The sequence below is a fragment of the Hipposideros armiger genome, unplaced genomic scaffold (assembly GCF_001890085.2).
Source record: "Hipposideros armiger isolate ML-2016 unplaced genomic scaffold, ASM189008v1 scaffold_140, whole genome shotgun sequence".
In the NCBI taxonomy this organism is placed as follows: Eukaryota; Metazoa; Chordata; class Mammalia; order Chiroptera; family Hipposideridae; genus Hipposideros; species Hipposideros armiger.
In genome coordinates this window covers 3,120,375-3,140,094 of record NW_017731490.1, presented here as the reverse complement: position 1 = coordinate 3,140,094, position 19,720 = coordinate 3,120,375, and the positions used below count along the sequence as shown (strand labels likewise).

At 41.2% G+C, this 19,720-nt stretch overlaps 1 protein-coding gene across 2 annotated transcripts in view; it reads right to left on the bottom strand.

The window, feature by feature from the left end:
• AKAP11 (A-kinase anchoring protein 11) overlaps positions 1 to 556 on the bottom strand; it is a 48,432-nt gene extending 47,876 nt beyond the window's left edge. The window contains exon 1 of one of the 2 annotated variants that reach the window (XM_019650370.1): positions 444 to 556. The gene's annotated coding sequence lies outside the window, so the exon portion shown is untranslated. Of the gene's footprint in view, positions 1 to 94; positions 120 to 443 lie in introns of those variants that run through there. The other variant, XM_019650372.1, reaches the window with a different exon arrangement.
• Positions 557 to 19,720: the final 19,164 nt, after the last annotated feature.

Genomic DNA, 19,720 nt, shown 5'->3' with positions numbered 1-19,720 from the left:
CCTGCCCACCCGGCTTCCGCCGCCGCAGCTCCAGCCCGCACCACCACCTAGTCCCCACGCTGCCCATCCACTCTCGCGAGAGGGTGATACTCACCTCTCGCGAGAAGAACTCCGTGACCAAGCCCGCGCATAAAGTGGGTGGGCTTTTAGAAAGGAAAGTAGGAAAAGGAAAAACCTTCCCACGTGCTCCCCGGCAGCTGGCGGAGCGGCCCCGCGCATCACGTGACGTGCAGGCGGCCTCCCCATTGGCCAGACTCCGCTCAGCCGTGGGAGCTTTAAACTCGAGGCTGACCTACGAACCTGCGGCGAACGTCTTGCGCGCTTCCTGGCCCGTTACCATGGAAACCGTTTAACCCTTTCCTCTGGCAAAATGCCAAGCCTTGGCTTGCTCGGCTGGTTCGGTTCCAGGCCCCGCCTCCATCCCTTCGACCTCTTCGTCTTACCGCCTAGGGTCAGCTGGACGCCTTCGCCACACGCTGCCTTTGCTTTCCTCTGATTCCCGGGGCCCCTTCCAAAGCGGCAGCCCCACCAGATCTGACGGCCCAAGCAAAGCTTATCCTTTGGGGTGGCTCCGCCCCTTCTCCCCAGCATCTCTAGGGAGGACCACTCACAGCTCACCAGGCCAGCGGCCCTATCCGAACCTCAACAATTAGCATCCCGGAATCTCCGGGCCCTAGTGCTCACCCCTTAGATCTTTACGTGGTATCGGAATCGGGAAGTAAAAGCGTTCGTCGCGGAGAAAGCAAGCCCTAGATGAAAAGCTAATGTGTGATTATTTCCTCGTAGAAGCCGAAGGGCTAGAGGTCCAGTCAAGTTGCAGTCTCCTCAAGGACATGTATTCCTCAAGCGTGGAAATACCTGATAGATGAGAAAGGCATTTTTCAGTGGCTCCCCTTTGAGCGGTCTGCCCCGTTTGGAAGAGAGGAGCAGGGGAGAAAGGGTGCATTCGTATGTTCATTTCTTCAACAAATGTTTGTTGAGCTCCTACATATGTTAGGCATTACTCCAGGCTGTCGTCTGAGCAGCGATGAAGACGAGTAAGTCTAGGTTCTAGGGAGCTCATTGGTAGAGGCAGAAGAAAGAAAAAAATATCTGTTGGTGTTAAGCTCTATACAAAGAAGGTACCATAAATGATGTGGTTATTGTGATTGGCTGGCTACTGAGGGGCAGCCTTGAGGAGACGTTTAGGAAGTGATTTGCATAACAGGCTCTTGCCTTCCCAGGCAAAGCAAACCACTAATTCAAAGGCCCAAAATTAGGTTTGAGGAGGAAACTATGAGAAAATAAGAGGAAATAAGCTTGGCGAACGAAACAAACATGAGCCAGATCCTGTAGGCTTTGTAAGCCAAGAAAGGAATTGGAAATTTATTCCAAGTGCAGTGGAAAACATTGGAGAGTTTTAAACGGGGTGAGACACCAATGGTTTATTTAAAAAAGGAGGGAGGGAGGGAGGAAGGAAGGAAGGAAGGAACGAAGGAAGGAAGGAGAGAGAGAGAGAGAGAAAGAAAGAAGGAAAGAGAGAGAGAGAAAATGAAAGAAAGAAAAAAAAAAGAAAGAAAGAAAGAAAGAGAAAGAAAGAAAAAGATTTTTCCTGCAAAGAATGGATCTTGTGGAGGCCACAGAGGAAACAAGATTAGGAGACTTGTAGTCCATGTGAGAGACACTCCTGAAACACTTCATTTCCAATGACCTTGACATTCCTCTTCTAAAAATCCATTAGAGCCCTGGTGCTGTTTGCTGCCTTTTGTTAAAAACACCTGGACACATCTTTAGTTACTGCTATTTAATTCTAATAGGAGAAATAAATGGGATTGTTGTTGTTGTTGTCACTTGGGAAAATGAATGGCCCAAAAGGAAAGTCATCTTCCATTTTTTCCCCCTCCATCTATACCACACAGAAAACCACTTCTGTCTATTCTTAAAGTCAGTTCTAAGAAAAAGCAACATAAATGATGTTCAATGAAGATATTTATTCCTAAGTATAAGATTTGAAAAAAAAATAGAGGTTAAAGGCTGGAAAATGAAGGTGTTTCACTGAAAGAAACAGAAGTCAAGACACTTGAGTTCCCTCTGGAAGACCTCTCAGTAACTTGGTGAGGCAACCAAATCAAGGTACCTTATTATCCTTGAGTCTCAACTTCCTCATACATAAAACATGGCAATTTAAGCCGCCTCCACACAAAGTCATTACGTCTGAATTACACTTCCGCATGCATACCCCAGTAAAACGGAAGCTGGAAAGGCCAATGAAATAAAGTTTTACAAAAACCTAAGAGTCAACAACACCTGTCAAATGAAACTAAACACACATATACACACACCAGCTGAGGAACTATCAAACTGACTAAGACAGATACCAGGAATGCTTCCGTAAGAAATTCTGGCCTTCTCAGAGGGTGAAAACGGAAGCATTGCCACCTGCTCAACCTCGTACTCCCTTTCTCTGTAGCTATTTTGAACCTGTGTAGTATTTAATAAATAATGATTTATGTTTCTAATCAAGATTGAAAGAACAGAAAACAAATGTTTAAAAGATCTGAGGCAATATTTTAAAGTTAACGCCTTAATTGTAATGTAAATGAGGTTTCAAGAAACCTTATATATAGGGTGTCTTCTTAAAAGGAAAAATGCTCAAAAGAGAAAGTATTTTGACAAATTAAGACCATTCCTTTAAAATGCTGAGAAAACTGAGCCCTCTTTTAGAGCCTTTCACAGTCATCATGATTAACTGAAACAGCTGCTTGGTACTGCTCACTTAGATGAAAATGGGCTGGACTCTATCTACCATTCTGACTTGTATTAATAGAGCCATAAATCCTCCCAAGTCACCCTAGCCAGACAGTCTTTGTGGCCAATTTTTTGGAGTACAACGAATACAAAGTGAGGAGAAATTTAGGATTGAGATCCATTTCTACAGATGTCCCTAGTTTCTAATTCTTTTTAAATTTCTTTTGTTAACAGCTTCATTGAGATACAATCATGTACCATACAATTCACCCATTTAAAGTATACAATTCTGTGTTTTTTGGTATATCCCCAGAGGGTTGGCATTTCTACTCAGGCAATTCACATCTGACCATGTCACTCCCTTGCTTTAAAACCCTTCAGTGGCTTACCCGTGATATACCTAGTGCTCTCCTCCGGTGTCATACAATTCTCCTTTCAGTTCCTCAAAATAGGGCCAGGCTGTCCCTGCCTCAGAGCCTTCCCGCAAGCTGTGGTCAGCCCCTTAGCTTCTGAACGCTAAGGGAGCCTTCAGTATTTTGTCCGAAATCCCCAGACTAAGTAAGCTCCTCCTTATCTAGGACTCTACTTTTTCTTCAAAGCATTTCGCAACTTATAATGATTTTTATTTGTGTGATTACTTATTTAATGTCTGTCTCCTCTGCTAGACTAGGATCCATGAGCAGGAACCACATCTGTTTTTACTTACACATGACTGGCACATAGTGGATGTTTTTAGTTATTCGATAACTATTCATTGAAAAAAAGAGGAAAGAATGAAGGAAGAAGGAAGGAAGGAAGGAAGGAAGGAAGGAATCTTCACAGTTTATCCTGTGTTCTATTTTTCCCTCCCTTGACCTGTTGAAATAAATGTTTAGGCCCAAGATGGAGCTGCTCCTGCCCATCCACAAAACAAAACGTAGATAACTTTCGTGTCCCTGTAAATGCTCTGTTAGACCAGAAACTCAGTATATCCACTCAGCCAATCCCCAAACACCAAACCAACTCTGAGCTCTACACTTACTTCCTTATTCCTTTTCACTCCAAACACGGTTGACAGTGCAGCCCCAGACAATCAGATATTTTCTACTTTTTTCTTCCTTGTTCTTCATTCTTTATCCTATAAAAACTTCCTGTGTTCCTGCCCATTTTGCAGTTCTCCGAATGGAGACTGTCCACTTCATGAAGTGTTAAATAAGTGTTTATTTGTACCCCCTAAATTGTGCCTCTTTAATCATTTTTTTACGCTAGGAATCTTCAGTAAAATTTTGATACACGTTATAAGCCCAGTCTGTGCTGTGGTAAGGGGGATTAATGGAAGTTGAAATGGTCTAGCAGGGAACACGAGTGGCCCCTGCTGTACTCCCCACAGAAGGTGGGGGGGATGGAGAAGGGAAGGCCAGTGTGGACTAAGGAGCCAAGAAATTAGTGTGACAGGTCAGAAAACACGGGCTGTGTCTGAGTGTACCTAAGACTGTGCCTAGGAAAGCCTCACATGTCCCCAGGGGACATTTTAGTGGGCTAATCCCTCCCAATCAAGTTGGTGGTGTCCTCCAATGTCATTTTGCTATTTAATGGGAATGTTACGTTCGTTTGTTTATGGAGTCTAATGGAGCCAAGACATTTGGGTTATATGCCATGAAAGAATTATGACCCAGCAAGGCTGAATAACTTTCTCTAGATCACATGGGGCACTAAATGTCATAGTTCAGACTAAACTTAGCTGGTTCTGTCTGGTTCTACCTTTCAGTGGAACTAAGCATGCTACACAAAGCTAGGCTCTCAGCTTAATCCTCCTGATGACCTTCTGACTACAAAGGCAGGCATCATCTTTCCTCAGCAGCTTTGGAGCTTTGCACTCGGCAATCTCTGACAGCCACAAGCGGATTCCAGGTCGCTTCCTGTCTGAAAACTTGAGTCTCCCTTTGGCCCACTTGCTGAATTCCTGTTTCCTGCCTGAGTGATGGGCCCAGCTGGCAGTTCACTTGTGAGACAGAGATGTCAAGTCCTTCTTTTCCACATTGCTCGGTTTGGGGGATTTTTTGTGTGTGTGTGATAGTGATTTAATACACACTTATTGTGTAGAACAGCGAAAACACAGGAAAAGATAATGGGGCTGACCACCATTTTCAGCGGTTGCTTTACATGCATTGTTTACTGTAATAATACTTCATGAACCAATGTAAAATACTCTCAAAGTGGAAAAATGTGGACATTATAATTTCACCAGCCATGTAAACATGTAAAAGTGCTTTTTAAATTTAAAAGATGAAGTATCTCATTCACGCCTTTGTTTTAAAGGCATGTATATTACACTACAGTCTGTTACATAGTTTATAACTTATTTACTTACCTAACTTTTGTAGTGAGTCTCTTGAAGGACAGAAACACATCTTAAATGTTCTTGTAAGATGATACCTAGTAATGCTTTTATATATAGGTGTTCATTAAATGCTCAATGACTTCTAAAGTCATGACTGTAATAATTAGTACAGATAACTCAAAAGTGCCACTCCAAATTAAAGACCTCTTGAATTAGCAAAATAAATTTGAGTGCTATTAGATATCATACTCAAATGTAATGATTCTTCTGATTTAAATCATCATAGTTAACTACTGACTGAATTTCCAATATGCAAAATACAGATATACTGTCTTTTAAGAAAACGTAATATATAAATTTCTGAAATTCAAAAATAAATAACCATGCCTAAATGTAATTACTTTATGAGAGAGCTTTTAAAATACCATTGCTTTCCTGATTTTACATAGTTGATATGGAGTTAATTATTATAAAAAGCACAAAGGTTTATAAAAAGCTTGTGTTACAGACATTTCTAATTCAAAGAAGCACAAACGTAATCAAACATTTTAAAATCATTTAGTATAAATGAGAAAATACTTTAATTTCCAAAAAAAATTTATACACAACTTTTCATAAATGTCTTTTCCCACAAGGTGAAATAGACTTCCTCTTTGTGTGAGCCAAGAGCATACATGCTTACTACTTAAAAAAAGATATTAACTTCCCTTGGATTAGGTATCTAAAGGGCAAGCGAAGTCCTTTGAGTATTGTCATAACCTTATAACAAGATAAAACAGATCCAAGAACAAGTTGTTCCTGGGATAATTCCTTGTTGCTTGGCTGCTATGCTTTTCAAATGAAATATTAATTTAACATGCAGATAAGAGAATCCTCATTCATTAGATAACTCACATGATCAACAGAAATATCCTTACATGATTAGATCTTTATAAGTAGGTAAAATGCATGCAAAGCATGAATACTGCATGCTTACTTTGAGTCCAGGAAACATTAAACACTGTGGGAAAATTCTAGCCAAAAAGGAGCAGAATTTTTTAAGCTGTCTTGAATGCTTCCTAGGCTCTAGGATATCCCCGTTCTATTGGGAATTTTAAGTCATTAAACTATGCTAGTGATGTCTAGTCTAGCCCCATACTCGTTTGGATCCCTATTTGTTTTGCATTCCCTGGGGTCATCCTTGAATGGATTTGCTTTCCTTCCCCACAAAGGAACTTGAGAAATCAGCCAACCTTCTGAAGGACAAACAGAGATTCCTCATAGCCAGCCCTCATAAATGCCAAAGTAGCCTACCCTCCCTGGTTGGCTGGGTTACTGGTCTACATCCTTCACGGTCAGCACCATCTCCTTTCTCTGAAGGATGTGGCTACCAAAATATAGCAAAGGCAACCTTAGGCCACGTGAATGCTAGTGTGATGCTTAGAAGAACAGGTGTGTGGTGGCCCTACTCTACTCTAAGCTAGTCCACACCTGCAGTAACCAAGTGAGACATGATCAGATGTGAGGGGGCTAAAAAATGTGTCGTACGTAACATGTAACCTGTGAGTATTCCACCTGGAGAAGGGAAGGCTTACAGGGATATAATAAACTGAAGTTGAAAGCCTTAGACTTCTGGTATTCCAGAGGGAAAGGAGTGGATTTGGGTTCCAATATAAGGGTGAAAATAATTATCCTCATCTTAAAATGAAGTAGGCTATCTTTATAAACAGTGGGTGTCAACTTCCTTGGCATCTATGCAATTTTTTTAAAAAAATATTCTTTTTAGAGCCCAAATTTATAAGGTCCCAATCTCTTTGTCATGTTCTGCTCTTATCTGTAAATAGATTTAAAAATTCTTCGTTTTTAAAGTGCTTCTTTATTTCACATTTGATTATACAGGTTGCTATTCTTATCAGCCACTGTAATAAGATTCCTACAAAGATCTTCTTATCTTGAAACATCATGCCTGTAGGCAGGGTATAATTGGTGTAACAGGATTCCTACAGAGCTCTTGTTGAACGGTTTAATGACCTGTAATGTTCCTTCTCTTTTTCAGAGGGTCAGTAGCTACTCTGAAATTGCCACATAAGCTCCTGTGAAAATAAGGTGTTCTGTAAAATAAAGTCTGATAAAATACCACACTCATTTTTGTGTATGGCTTGAGGAAATGACATTCTCTTATGGGACAGGGAAATCAACATTTTACAAGATGCTGCTTAGACTTTAGTGTCAAGCCCCATGTCCTTCAAACTTTAATATTAATCTGCATCTTTTATAACGTAAAAAATAAAATCAGCATGAACATGTCTTGCTGACTTTATTCTTAATCGAATTCTATGGATTCTCAACTAAGGTCCAGGAGAAACTAAAGTCCTCAGTTAAAGTCTGCTGAAATGTACAATATCCTATTCAATTTCTGATCATCATTACCTGCCTCTCCACATCAGCATCTTCCACGGTGCAGGCATTTCTACATTTTCTCTATTTGTAAGGTCAATGCTGCTTTCGCTACAGCATCCCTTCATTAAAACATGGCCGGACAATGCCATTTTACACACAGCTCTTTCTGCTGCAGAGATTACACTTGATTCTGAGATACCGTCCAGCATCTGGAGACCAGTCCTTTCTGCCAGGACATGGCAAATGCTTCCTCTCATTGTTTTCGACAATCTGATTCACCACTTCCACTGGGGACAGGATTTTGTGACACCACAATGTTCCATCCTCTGATCCAGCTCGTACTGGAACTCGTGTTCCTCAACCTGAAATGGCAAGAACATATGAAGCAACCAAGCAAATCCTCTGCTGGCCCTCAGAGAGGTCTCTCTCAAATCACCTGCATGTCACAGGCGACTCATGAGTCCTGCCTGCTGCCCATGTGTTCACGTTGGCCAACTTTAAGGTTCTACTTTCTTTGACTCCTGACTTCACATTACAGCAGGTCAAAAGGTGAAAGCAATGGAATGTAATGATGTACAAGATATATGCAAGAACAAACACCTGCTGGGAGAAGCCAGGGCTTGCTGTGCCCCTGCCAAGCATTCAGTCTCCTTGGGCCACTTCATAATGGATTTCCTTACTAAGCTCCCTGCCTCTCAGTAATACAAAACCAGCTTCACGGCTGATCCAACAACAAGTGCTTCTACCCATGCCAAGAGCCACTGGGACATGCCTATCGGTCATCTTTTACCTCCACAAAAGCATCCACGAGATTGATCTGGTCTAAGGACCTCCCCCACCCCCGTATTTATATTCAGGGGAACTTTACACCCTGTTTTTACCTGGTACAATCATGTACAATCCTGGGCCACTCGTAGTTTTGCCTGTTGTTAGGACCTCCTTCTTTTCTCAAAAATCTGTTTGGAATATAAATTATAATGATATACTATTTGTATCTTGCTTTAAACGGAACCCCCTCACCCCCTTGTTTTACCGGTCTGTTCAAAATGGACCTGTCCCAGGATACCACCCCCAACTGCTAGCCAGGCAGAAATAACCAGCCAAACCCTAAAGCTGTATCTTCACCGTCATTGTTCCCACTACCAAGATAACTAATTGGTCATTTCTCTTTCTTCCCATATCACTTGTTTATTTAAATGTCACACACCCTCGCCCCAGAATGCCAAATGTGCATAAACTACATTTTCTAACGAAGGTGCTTCTTGGGCTTAATTTAATTTTCTTTGTCAGTGTCTGTAGGTGTAAAATATGTTGAGGCATTCTAAGCCACAAAGGATAACCGGCAGGCTTCCTCAAGGAAGCCAAAGTGACCTTCTAATGATATGTCAGCAGTGGTACCCGGGGATAACCCCATCTCAGTAGCATCTTGGTAACTTCTTTCCCTGCAACCTTTCATAAAGCTGCATGACACCCTTCTCACCTCCTCAGCATTATGGCCACCATACTGGTGACTTACAACTGCAGCTCCTAAATGCTGTGATTCCGCAGCTCTCAAATTCATCAGCCTATCCTTCATCTTGCCCAACTCAACTCCCATCCTACGTACTAATAAAGTGCATTTAGGAATATGTAGTTCCTGTCATCCCAGGTTGTTGGATCTGCTGGAAAAAAGTCTAGCCCTTCAACAAATGGAATGCAAGCAAACAGCCAATGCTCACAGCCTGCCACCACATCTCTGCTGGTCGTTCGTGGACACTGGCCATTACCCTACAGGGATGGCACAGAGACCAATAATGCTGGGATTTCTACTGTCATCTGGTCCCGAGAAAACTCTGTAGTCCACTTGGAGGAGTGGGCGTCATTTCTTATCCCCAAGGATGCGTCTCCCTGAGAATTCCTGAAAAGACATTTGGCAGGAAGCCTCCATGGGATAAACTACCCTGGGCTGACTCTGCCTAGCTCTGCTTCACCCATTATCTTGGCTTCTATACAACCAATTTGTGCCACTGGAAGACAGGCAGGGACTGTGTCATGCTGGTCATTGATTCCCAAGAAATTGGGCCACAGGCATCAATTGAGCAACAAACACATCTCTGCTCCACTCTAACTTTAAACTCGTTTTTTCAGATCTTGCCCTGAGGGTTGGCCTGAGGAATGGGGACAAAACAGTAACAGAGGTCTGGGATCGGAATCAGCTGGCTAGAGGACAGTGGGGCTTCAGGTTGGGTGTGTTCCAGTTGTTACAGAGGCTAAATCAGGCATAAGCCTTGGTCTTAAAAAGGGAGATAAACAGAGGGGTCTTGAAGAGAAGCAGCCAACTTAGCACAGAGCCAGAGAGAAATCTTCAGATAGCACAAGGGCCATGCTGCTTAAATGCAGAGTTTTCAGGAGACCTAAGGCAAAAGGGTTGTATTTCACAAGGCAAGTAGCTCAGAGGCAGGCATGCCTCCTGGGCACACATTTAAAGGACTCACGATGCCCCTGTCATCTCTAACACTGAGGGTTATATTTCCAAGAAGTACTTTATCTCTAGGTCTGAGGAGTGAGGAAAGGTAAAGAGAGACAGCTGTGTCCTAATAAATGGGTTTCTATTTTGAGGGCCTGGATCCTGAAAGTGTTTCATTTGATCAGTCTGACACAGGTTAGGAAGGAAGTCTGAAAGCTTAGCAAGTGCTGAGGGCTGTAAATTTTCATCCCTCTTAGCTGGGGCTATCTATTACACTCAACTCCTAGGTTGGGACAGGTTTTGGGCGACAGAGCTAGGTGGAAATCCAGCCTGGAGCTCAGAGTTCCGTGTCCCAAAGGTAATTCATGAATGCAGCAGGTGTCAAAGGATCTAATGCCAAGCATAAGAGGTGATCCAAAAAGCAGACAAAATACAGCATCAGGGAATCTAGGCTCAAGAGGCACTCACAAATCCAGACTGAAAACACACCAGAAAATATGTCAACAAATAAAATGGCCTCTATCCATATGGGTTCATACAAAAACCTGTACACAAATTTTTATAATGGTTGTACTCATAATCACTTAAAACTGGGAACATCCCAATGTCCTTCCACTAGTGAATAAACAACCCGGTATGTCCATATAGTGGAATACTACTCAGCTATAAAAAAGGAAAAAACTACTAATATACACAATAAGATGGATGATCGCAAATATCTTTATGCCAAGTGAAGCCAGACTCAGAAAGCTCTGTACGTATGATTCCATTTAAGTGACATTTTGGAAAAGGCAAAAATAGAGGTATAGAAAATACATCAATGATTATCAAAAGCTGGGAAGGTGGGGGCCGGGGGAGAGGCTCTACAGAACTTTTCTTTAGATGAAATAAATATTCTATACCTTAATTGTAGTGGTGACTACACAATTGTATGCATGTCAAAATTTATAGAACTGTGCTATAAAAGAGTGAATGTTCCTGTTTGTATATTATGCCTCAATAAGCCTGACTTAAAAAAAAAGTGACTTGTAGGAGATATGCATATATGTATACACACACACACACACACACACAGATCATATATACATATGTATATATCATAGATACTAATCCATGGTAGCTTGTATGTTTGGAAATACTTTTTCCAGTCTGTAGTCTGTCTTTTCACTTTTATATGTTGTTTATTAAACAGAACCTTATTATTTTTTACTTAGTCAAATTTATGAATCTTTTCTTAAAATGAGCTATTTGTACCTTATTTAAAGTAATTCTTACTTACATCAATGGCATAAAAACATTCTCATACTTTCTCTTAAGAAGTTTGAGTCTTGCTTTTCATATTTATGTCTTTTATTTATTATTTTGAGTATGGTACGATGGAGGGATCTAGTATATTTTTAGTTTCCCTTATGAATATCTAATTATTCTAGCACCATTTACTAAACAACTTTTTCTCCTCCCTTAATTTTTAAATATCAACTTTCTTAAAGTCTAGGGAACATGCCTGACACTGCCCAGATTTTTCTACCTTCATATATATATATACATATATATATATTTTAAATATTTTTATTGGGGAACAGTGTTTTTTTTTTCCAGGACCCATCAGCTCCAAGTCTAGTAGTTGTTTCAACCTAGTTGTGGAGGGTGCAACTCAGTGGCCCATGCAGGGATCGAACCGGCAACCTTGGTGCTATGAGCACTGCGCTCTAACCACCTGAGCTAACCGGCCACCCCTCTACCTTCATATTTTATCCTCTAAAATAACATGATATTCTACAAGCCAAAGTCTTGTCACTTCTGAGAGATAACATTGATAGCAAATCAAGTGTTTATTATATGCCCTTTTAGAATAAAATTCTCAAAAATAACTAGAACTCAGTCTCCCCTCCCAGTTAGTTTAAAAAAAATTCTTATCCAGTTGAAAAAATAAAATGTCCATTTATGCTCATAAAATATAAACAAACTATATAAGTATTCGAACAATATATATATTGAGCATCCATAATATACAAGACTAATCTAATAGTGTGATTAAAACCAGATACATTTCCTAAATATTATTGCAGACTACGTTATTTAAAACATTGGAGTCTAAAAGAAATCTAACCTAAGTCATGTATATAATTTTAAGTTTCCTGATAGCCACATTAAAAAAGAGAAACGTGCAAAATTAACTCAATAACATATTTTTATTAACTCAGTACATTCAAAATATTATCATTTTGGCATTTAGCCAATATAAAAATTATTAAGGCACCTCACATTCCTTTTTTGATACTGAGTTGCAAAATCTGACATGTATTGCTAAATTCAGACCAGCCTCATTTCAAGTGTCCAATAGCCACACATAGCTAGCATATTGGACAATGCAGATTCAGATTTGGTGAAAAAACAAAACAGGGCCGGCCGAGTGGCACATTGGTTAAGAGTTGGCTTGGGACGCTAGCTCTTAGCAGCAGGGCCCCAGTTCGGATTCCACATGAGGGCCAGTGACACTGCGCCCTCTACAGCTAAGATAGTGAACAACAGCTCAACCTGGAGCTGGGCTGTCATAAGTCACTGGTGATGGCGTAGGCTGCAGTGGGGCTGCAGTGCGCTGCCGTGAGCTACTGTGAGTGGCTGGCAGCCAGTGTGAGCGGCCAGCAGCCGGCATGAGCTGCCAAGAGCCGTCATGAGCGGCTGTCCAGTGGCCGGCGACTGATCTGCCTCAGCCGGGAAGAGCGCAATGATAATACCAACATGGGCCAGTGAAGCGACGTCCTCCACAACTAGACTGAAGAACAAAAGGACAGCAACTTGTCTGTTCCCCCTTCCAATTTCCCAATAAAATCTTAAAAAAAAAATCCCTTTGTAAATAACTAAAAATGCTGGATAAAATCTAAATGTAGACAAGAATGGAGAGAGTTAAGTTTATCACTGATCAGATATATCTGAGGGCATTTGCCAGCATGGCTAAATTGAGCTTTATTTTCAGGGCTCCCAGGATCATGGCACAATGAGCCAAGCCAGGACCCCACCCTCGGTAGAGTCTAATAGGAAGTCCCCACCCCCTTTAAGCTAAAACACCTTAAGGCAGCACCCTCAGCCTAAGAATGAACCAGAAATTAACCCATCCCATGGGCTATGACTAGACCACATCTAGAGTGGAATGCTGCCTTTAACACATTAATATCTTGTGAATCAAGAAAAACAAAATCAAAGTAAATTGTTGAATGTCATATGAAATTAGATGTTAATGAGACTACATATTAAAAGTTGTGGGATGCATGAGGCCACCCACAGCAGCCTCAGATGTGCATGGTCAGTCTTGAGCAGAGCCCATTGGAGGGTTTATGCCCTGGAGTCAGTGACAAGTGCAGGTTTGGTGTCTGGGGGACTTGCTCTTGAGTCCCAGCACCCCCAGGATGTCTCTCCTGAACTCGAGCTGTCTCCTGCTTCCATCATGTGAGGTTGGTGGTCTGACTGGGATTCTGCCTGCGTTTTCTAACTGGGGATAGAGAGAGACCTATCCTGAGTCTTAGCCCACTGAGTGCCCTTAGGTGTCTGAACTTGACCCTTGGATTCCTAGACGAGCAGATGGCCATCTTGAACCCATCACGGCCCCTAAAAAAAGTAAAATAGAAAACAACCTGTGAGATGCAGATAAAGTAGTGTTTAGAGGACAACTGATACTTTTACATGTTTTTATTAAGAAAGAGAATATAGTAAGCATCCAATCCAAGTAGTTAGGAAAATAAACGTGAACAAACCCAACGAAAATAATAAAGCTATGACTAGACAGTTTTACAGATAATTCCACCAACATTTAAAGAAGAGACAATTCTATTCTTATAAAAATTCTTTCCCATAACAAAATAGAGGAAGCACTCCCTGAACTCATCATATGACCTACTGTAACCTTAACTCCCAAACAAGAGAAGGGCAGTGAAATATCACTTAGGAACACGGATGTAAGAGCTTCAAACACAATATTGCAAGAGAGATACTCTTTTCACTCATTCAACAGACAATTTTGGAAGACCAGCTAGGAGCCAAGCTTTGTGCAATGTGATAGAGACAAGATATGCTCTGTCCTTAAGAAACGGCTAACTTAGTGGGAAGAAAGCTGCATTAATAATTATGATCTAATATAATTGCTGTAGTCAAAGCATGCACATAATGGGAATAAAGCGTAATGGGAACAAAGGCCAGAATGTCTAAATTTGCCTTGAGTTTTGGAAGGTTCCACTGGGAGGTCACTTGAGCTGACACCTTGTGGATAAGCAGGAGCTTGACTGGTGAAGAGGTGGTGTTGGTAGTGGAGGTAGGGAGGAAAGTAGGGATGTGATTTAGGATGTGTGTGTGTGTGTGTGTGTGTGTAAATAAAACAGACAAGGATGAAGAAGAAACAGTCATTCAAAAACCGAGGATTGGGGACGGCTGAATGGCGCGATGGTTAAGAACTGGCTTGGGATGCCAGAGGGCCCCGGTTCGGATCCCACATAATAGGGCCAGTGACACTGCCCTCTACAGCTAAGATGCTGAACAACAGCTCAGCCGGGAGCTGGGCGGCCGTGAGTCGCCGGCGACGGCAGAGGCTGCAGCCCCTGTGGCAGTGGGTTGCCATGGGCTACCGTATGTAGCCAGCAGCCAGCGTGAGCGGCCAGCAGCCGCAGTGAGCGGCCGTCCAGAAGCCGGCAACTGATCTGCCTCGCCCAGGAAGAGCGCAATGATGGTGCCAACTTGGGCCAGTGAAGCAATGTCCTCCACAACTAGACTGAAGACCAAAAGTACAGCAACTTGTCTGTTCCCCTTCCCCCAATTCCCCAGCACTGTTCCTATCCCCCCAATTACCCAATAAAAATCTTAAAAAAAAAAAAAAGCGAGGATTGGAAGCTTTCCTTTTGTATAGACTCAAAATACAGGGGAAAGAAATGACTTTAGTTAATACCTAAAAGACTCTAATTAAAACTATCAGAGGCTGCAGAATATGAGTAGGTATAAAACGAATATAATGTATTAAAGTTCACAGAATTTACAATGAAATCATTCACTAATCTTCAATTTTTTCTTGTGCCTATTTTTACTCATTTTGTTTCAATATACTGAAGTTCATACATTAAGCCTAGATAATTTCTATCTTAATAAAGACCAAATTTTACTTTTAAATTTAAAAATTACTTCAGGGCAAAAAAAATAAATAAAACATATTGCCAGCATGCTATAATCACTTTCAAATCAGCTGAAATGCTTTCATAATTTGACTTCTAGTTGAAATTGCATAGCTCACCAAATCATAATTAAGCTGATTAGTGTTACATATTTGCATTTCTTGTTGGTTGAGAAATTGTCATCATGGTGTAATGAGCTTTTAGACATTTATGCCTTTGGGCTAAACGACATTTTATAGTAGATTTGAGATGTTTAATATTCTTATTGTCAGTTTAATAGGCATTGGCTTCTGTCCTTTAGTTACTTTTGCTGATTTCTGCAGGGATGTGTGTATTGAACAAATTATAAGAGGTAAGTTTTATGTTCTATTTCAGATTTCGTTATTAATTTCCAACGTAACTGCACTGTGGTCAGAGTCCTTAGTTTTTATGACCTGGATTCTTTCAATTTGTTGACAATTGCCTAGAGCCCTGAACGTAAGCCTTCTGAGCTTTAGTCTATCTTCTGTAAAATAGGGGGTGGAGTGACTGGAGATCAGCGATTCCTAATCCAGGTTGCTGGTAAGAATCACCCAGGGAGGGTAATCAAAGTGGTGTCCTTGAGCCTTTCCCCAGAGATTCCACAGGTCTGGGGTAGGCCTTGGACACTGTGTAACATGCTTTCCAGATGATTCTTCAGCTGTCCGCTGAGCATGGGACATGATTCAACTAGTGCTGCATTTTTAACACTGTAGAATTAATTGTGGGCCGTGACCTATTAGTGCAGAGGTTGGGCTGCCATCTGGTTTTGTAAATAACGTATTATTGGAACACAGTCACGCTCATAATTTACATACTGTCTGTAGCTGCTTTCCCGCTGCAGTGGCGGAGCCTGAAGTAGGTCTGACTGACACCACGGGGCTCACAAAGCCAAAAATATTTACTACCTGGCTCTTTATAGCACAAGTTTGCCGACCCTTTCATCAGCGGCTTATACAATCATGTTAATAGGCTGCAATCAGTATTTTACTTTATGTATTTTTTATTTTTTAATGTTCAATTACAGTTGACATTCAATATTACATTAGTTTCAGGTATACAGCATAGTGGTTAGACATTTATATAACTTACGAAGTGATTCCCTCAATAAGTCTAATACCCACCTGGCATCATACAGTTATTACCGCATTATTGACTGTATTCCCTGCGCTCTACTTTACATCCTGTGACTATTTTGTAGCTGCCAATTTGTATTAAAGCTTCTTAACCCCTTCGCCCTTTTCACTCAGCCTTCCAACCCCTCCCCCATCTGACAACCATCAGTTTGTTCTCTGTGTCTATGAGTTTGCTTCTATTTGGTTTAGATTCCACATATAAGTGAGATCATATGGTATTTGTCTTTCTCTGACTTATTTCACTTAGCATAATGCCCCTCTAGGTCCATCCATGCTGTCACAAATGGTAAGATTTCATTCATTTTTATGGCTGAGCAATATTCCTTTGTATATATGTACCACTTTTCTTGAACCATTTGTATGATTGGAGCACTTATCCATTTACACTTAATTGATAGGGATGTAGTTAGTGCCATTTTATTGTTTTCTGGTTGCATTTGTAGTTCTTCTGTTTCTTATTCTTTCGTTCTCATCCCTTGTACATTAATGATTTTCTGTAGTGCTGCTGTTTGAATTCCTTTCTGTTTATTTCTTGTATCCCTCTCTTGTAGATTTTTGGTTTGTAGTTACCATGTACTTCATATATACCAATCTATGTTTATAGCAGTCTATTTTAAACTGATGGTAAAACTTAAATTCAAACACATTCTAAAATCACTACCATTTTTACTCTCTTTAATTTCTAACTGGTTTTTTGTTTTCTATCTCCTTATGTTTCCTATCTCTTTGTCGAAGTTCTCCCTAAGATCACTGAGCATCCTGATAACCAGTGTTTGTTTTTTAAAGATTTTATTGGGGAATTGGGGGTAGGAGAACAGCGAGGGGGGGGGGAATCGGGGAAGGGGAACAGACAGGTAGACAAATTGCTATTTTTGTTCTTCAGTCTAATTGTGGAGGACGTCACTTCACTGGCCCATGTTGGTATGATCACTGTGCTCTTCCCAGGTGAGGCAGATCAGTTGCCAGTCATTGATCAGCCGCTCACATCGGCTGCCAGCTGCTCACGCTTGCTGCTAGCCACTCACATAGCTCACAGCAGCCCACTGCAGCTTCGCCGCAGTCTACTCCATTGCCGGCCACTCATGGCAGCCCAGCTCCAGGTCCAGCTCTTGTTCATTATCTTAGCTGTAGAGGGCACAGCATCACTGGCCCTTAATGTGGGATCCAAACTGTGGCCCTGCCTCTCAGAGCTGGTGCTCCCAAGCGAGCTCTTAACCAACTCAGCCACTCGGCCAACCCATAACCAGTGTTTTGAACTCTGCATCTAGTAGATTGCCTGCCTCCTTTGGTTAGTTCATTTTCTGCGGATTTTGTCCAATTTTTTTCATTTGGCACATGCTTGTCTCATTTTGTCTGCCTCCCTGTGCTTATTTCTATGTACTAGGTAGGGCTGCTAGGTCTCCCGGTCTTAGTAGAGTGGGCTTATGGAGTAGGTGCCCTGTGGTGCCCAGTAGCAGAGTCTCCCTGTTCACCTGAGCCAGGTACTCCAGGTGTGTCCCTTGTGTGGGTTGTGTGCCCTCCTGTTGTAGTTGAGCCTTGATTGCTGTTGGCACGTCACTGAGAGGGATTGACCTTCAGGCTGACTGGCTGTGAGGACTGGCCATGACTACCACAGACAAACTACAGTGCACGGGCTGACCCCATGTAGCAGGATTTGCCTTAGCAGAGTTCTTTTTGGTGCCTGCCCAGTCTACTTTCAGATGTGTTGCTTGCAGCATTAATTGGGTGGTGCTCTGGTGTGGTCTGAAGACAGCCACTAGGTGTGTTGGTTCTGGGGCCTCTGGAGAGGGGCTCCAGTGCAGGCCGAGGTCAGCTTCTTGTGCACCTGGTAGAAGCTACCAAGTGATCTGTGGTTGATAGCCGCCTATGCTGGACTTGGAGCATTTCTCTCTGAGCCCTTTCTTACAATTGTATGTGAATCTACAGTTATCTCAAAATATAAAGTTTAATTAAAAAACTATTCTTTCCCACCAGAAAGAACGTAGGCTTCACACATTCTCCAAATGCATTCTTTTTATTTGAGAAGGACGACCTGAAGGCAGTGCCCTTTGGGAAAGGCTTCTCTCATCGTCACATACGTTGAGATCAACCTTTACGCTCAGCCAAGTACAAAAATACACACGTCAGTGACTTCCGTACAATAAATACATAGTCATGCATCCCACAATAAAAGGCATAGAAAACTGGTCACTTAGTAGTCATAAAAATTGCTAGCTACATTAACAAAGCCACCCAAATTATCTGTATAAGGGCTGTAACAATATATTCCAAAGGTGGAGACACATAAAACATCTTTAAAATAGTATGCAATAAATATCTCAATTGTTGTATATATTTAAAAAATTATGCCATTGTAAACAGCATGTAAACAAACAAAACTCATGTTTTCTTACCATTCTTAAAAGTAATTAGAGCCAAAGTTAAACCTCTGCTCTGTCAGGTATATTTCACTGGCAAGTGTGCTAAGCAGTTAAAAGTTTCACTCTTTTCTGCAGCAAACAGAGCCCACATGTAATAAATAGACATGATCTGCATCTTTCAGATACAAGTTTCAAAACAGACTACCAAAATGTAGTAAACTCTTAACCATAAATAATAAGTCCAAGGCTAAATTAAAACTATCTTTTGCAGTGTCAGGGACAAAAGGAACTCTACTGTCACGTTTTCAGTGATGATAAGCAGGAGACAAATAGTTACTGGTGCTCTTTATTAAAAGGTAAAAATCAGTATGCTGAATGTGAGAGTAAAGTGTAGCCACCTGAATCTTCTTCTGTGGACCTGGTATAACATGGGGCAAAGAGTGAAGTTGCATCAAGCTAAGAATTTTCTTTTGTCAGAAGACATAGAAACAGTTGATACTTCATGCTGAAGGGAAACAGTGACTTCAAAATATGCCTATCAAAATGTAAATCTACCTACAAATAAATTTTCCATAGTTACTGACAATTAAGGGCAGCTTTTTCCTTCTCATAAAGGAAGCCTATTGTGTAGCCATCAATACATCTTCAGAGAAATTCATTTTTTATGACTCAAAATTTATTTTTGGTTTTGTTTCATCTATATATCAGTGCACTGCAGCATACAAATACCAGTAGCATATTTACTATACACTTAGGTAAGTATGCTACCTGTTAAATATGATTACTCCCTACCCTCCAATAAAAATAGGGGTGGAAACATCAACCCATAAGTTCAAATGGAGCCTTATATACCAGGAAGCATTGCATGACCCCTGTACTCTAGGCTCATAATACATACCCTCATATATTTTGGTGTATGTGTCATTAATAGGGATATATGCCTGCCTAAAATGAACTTGAAACTTAACTCATGTTGTACAAATCTTGGTCTCTTGGATCACACACAGCACCTGTGTGGTGGAAATGACTGGGGTTCTACAGATTTGATGAAAGATGTACTTGACAAGTGATGATCAAAAACTATTTGGGGCTGACCTACAAGTATAAAAACTGTGGATATAAAAATAGGGTTACTTCTTTATGACACAGAATTTGGTTATTTTTTTAGTGTGGAAGGAGAC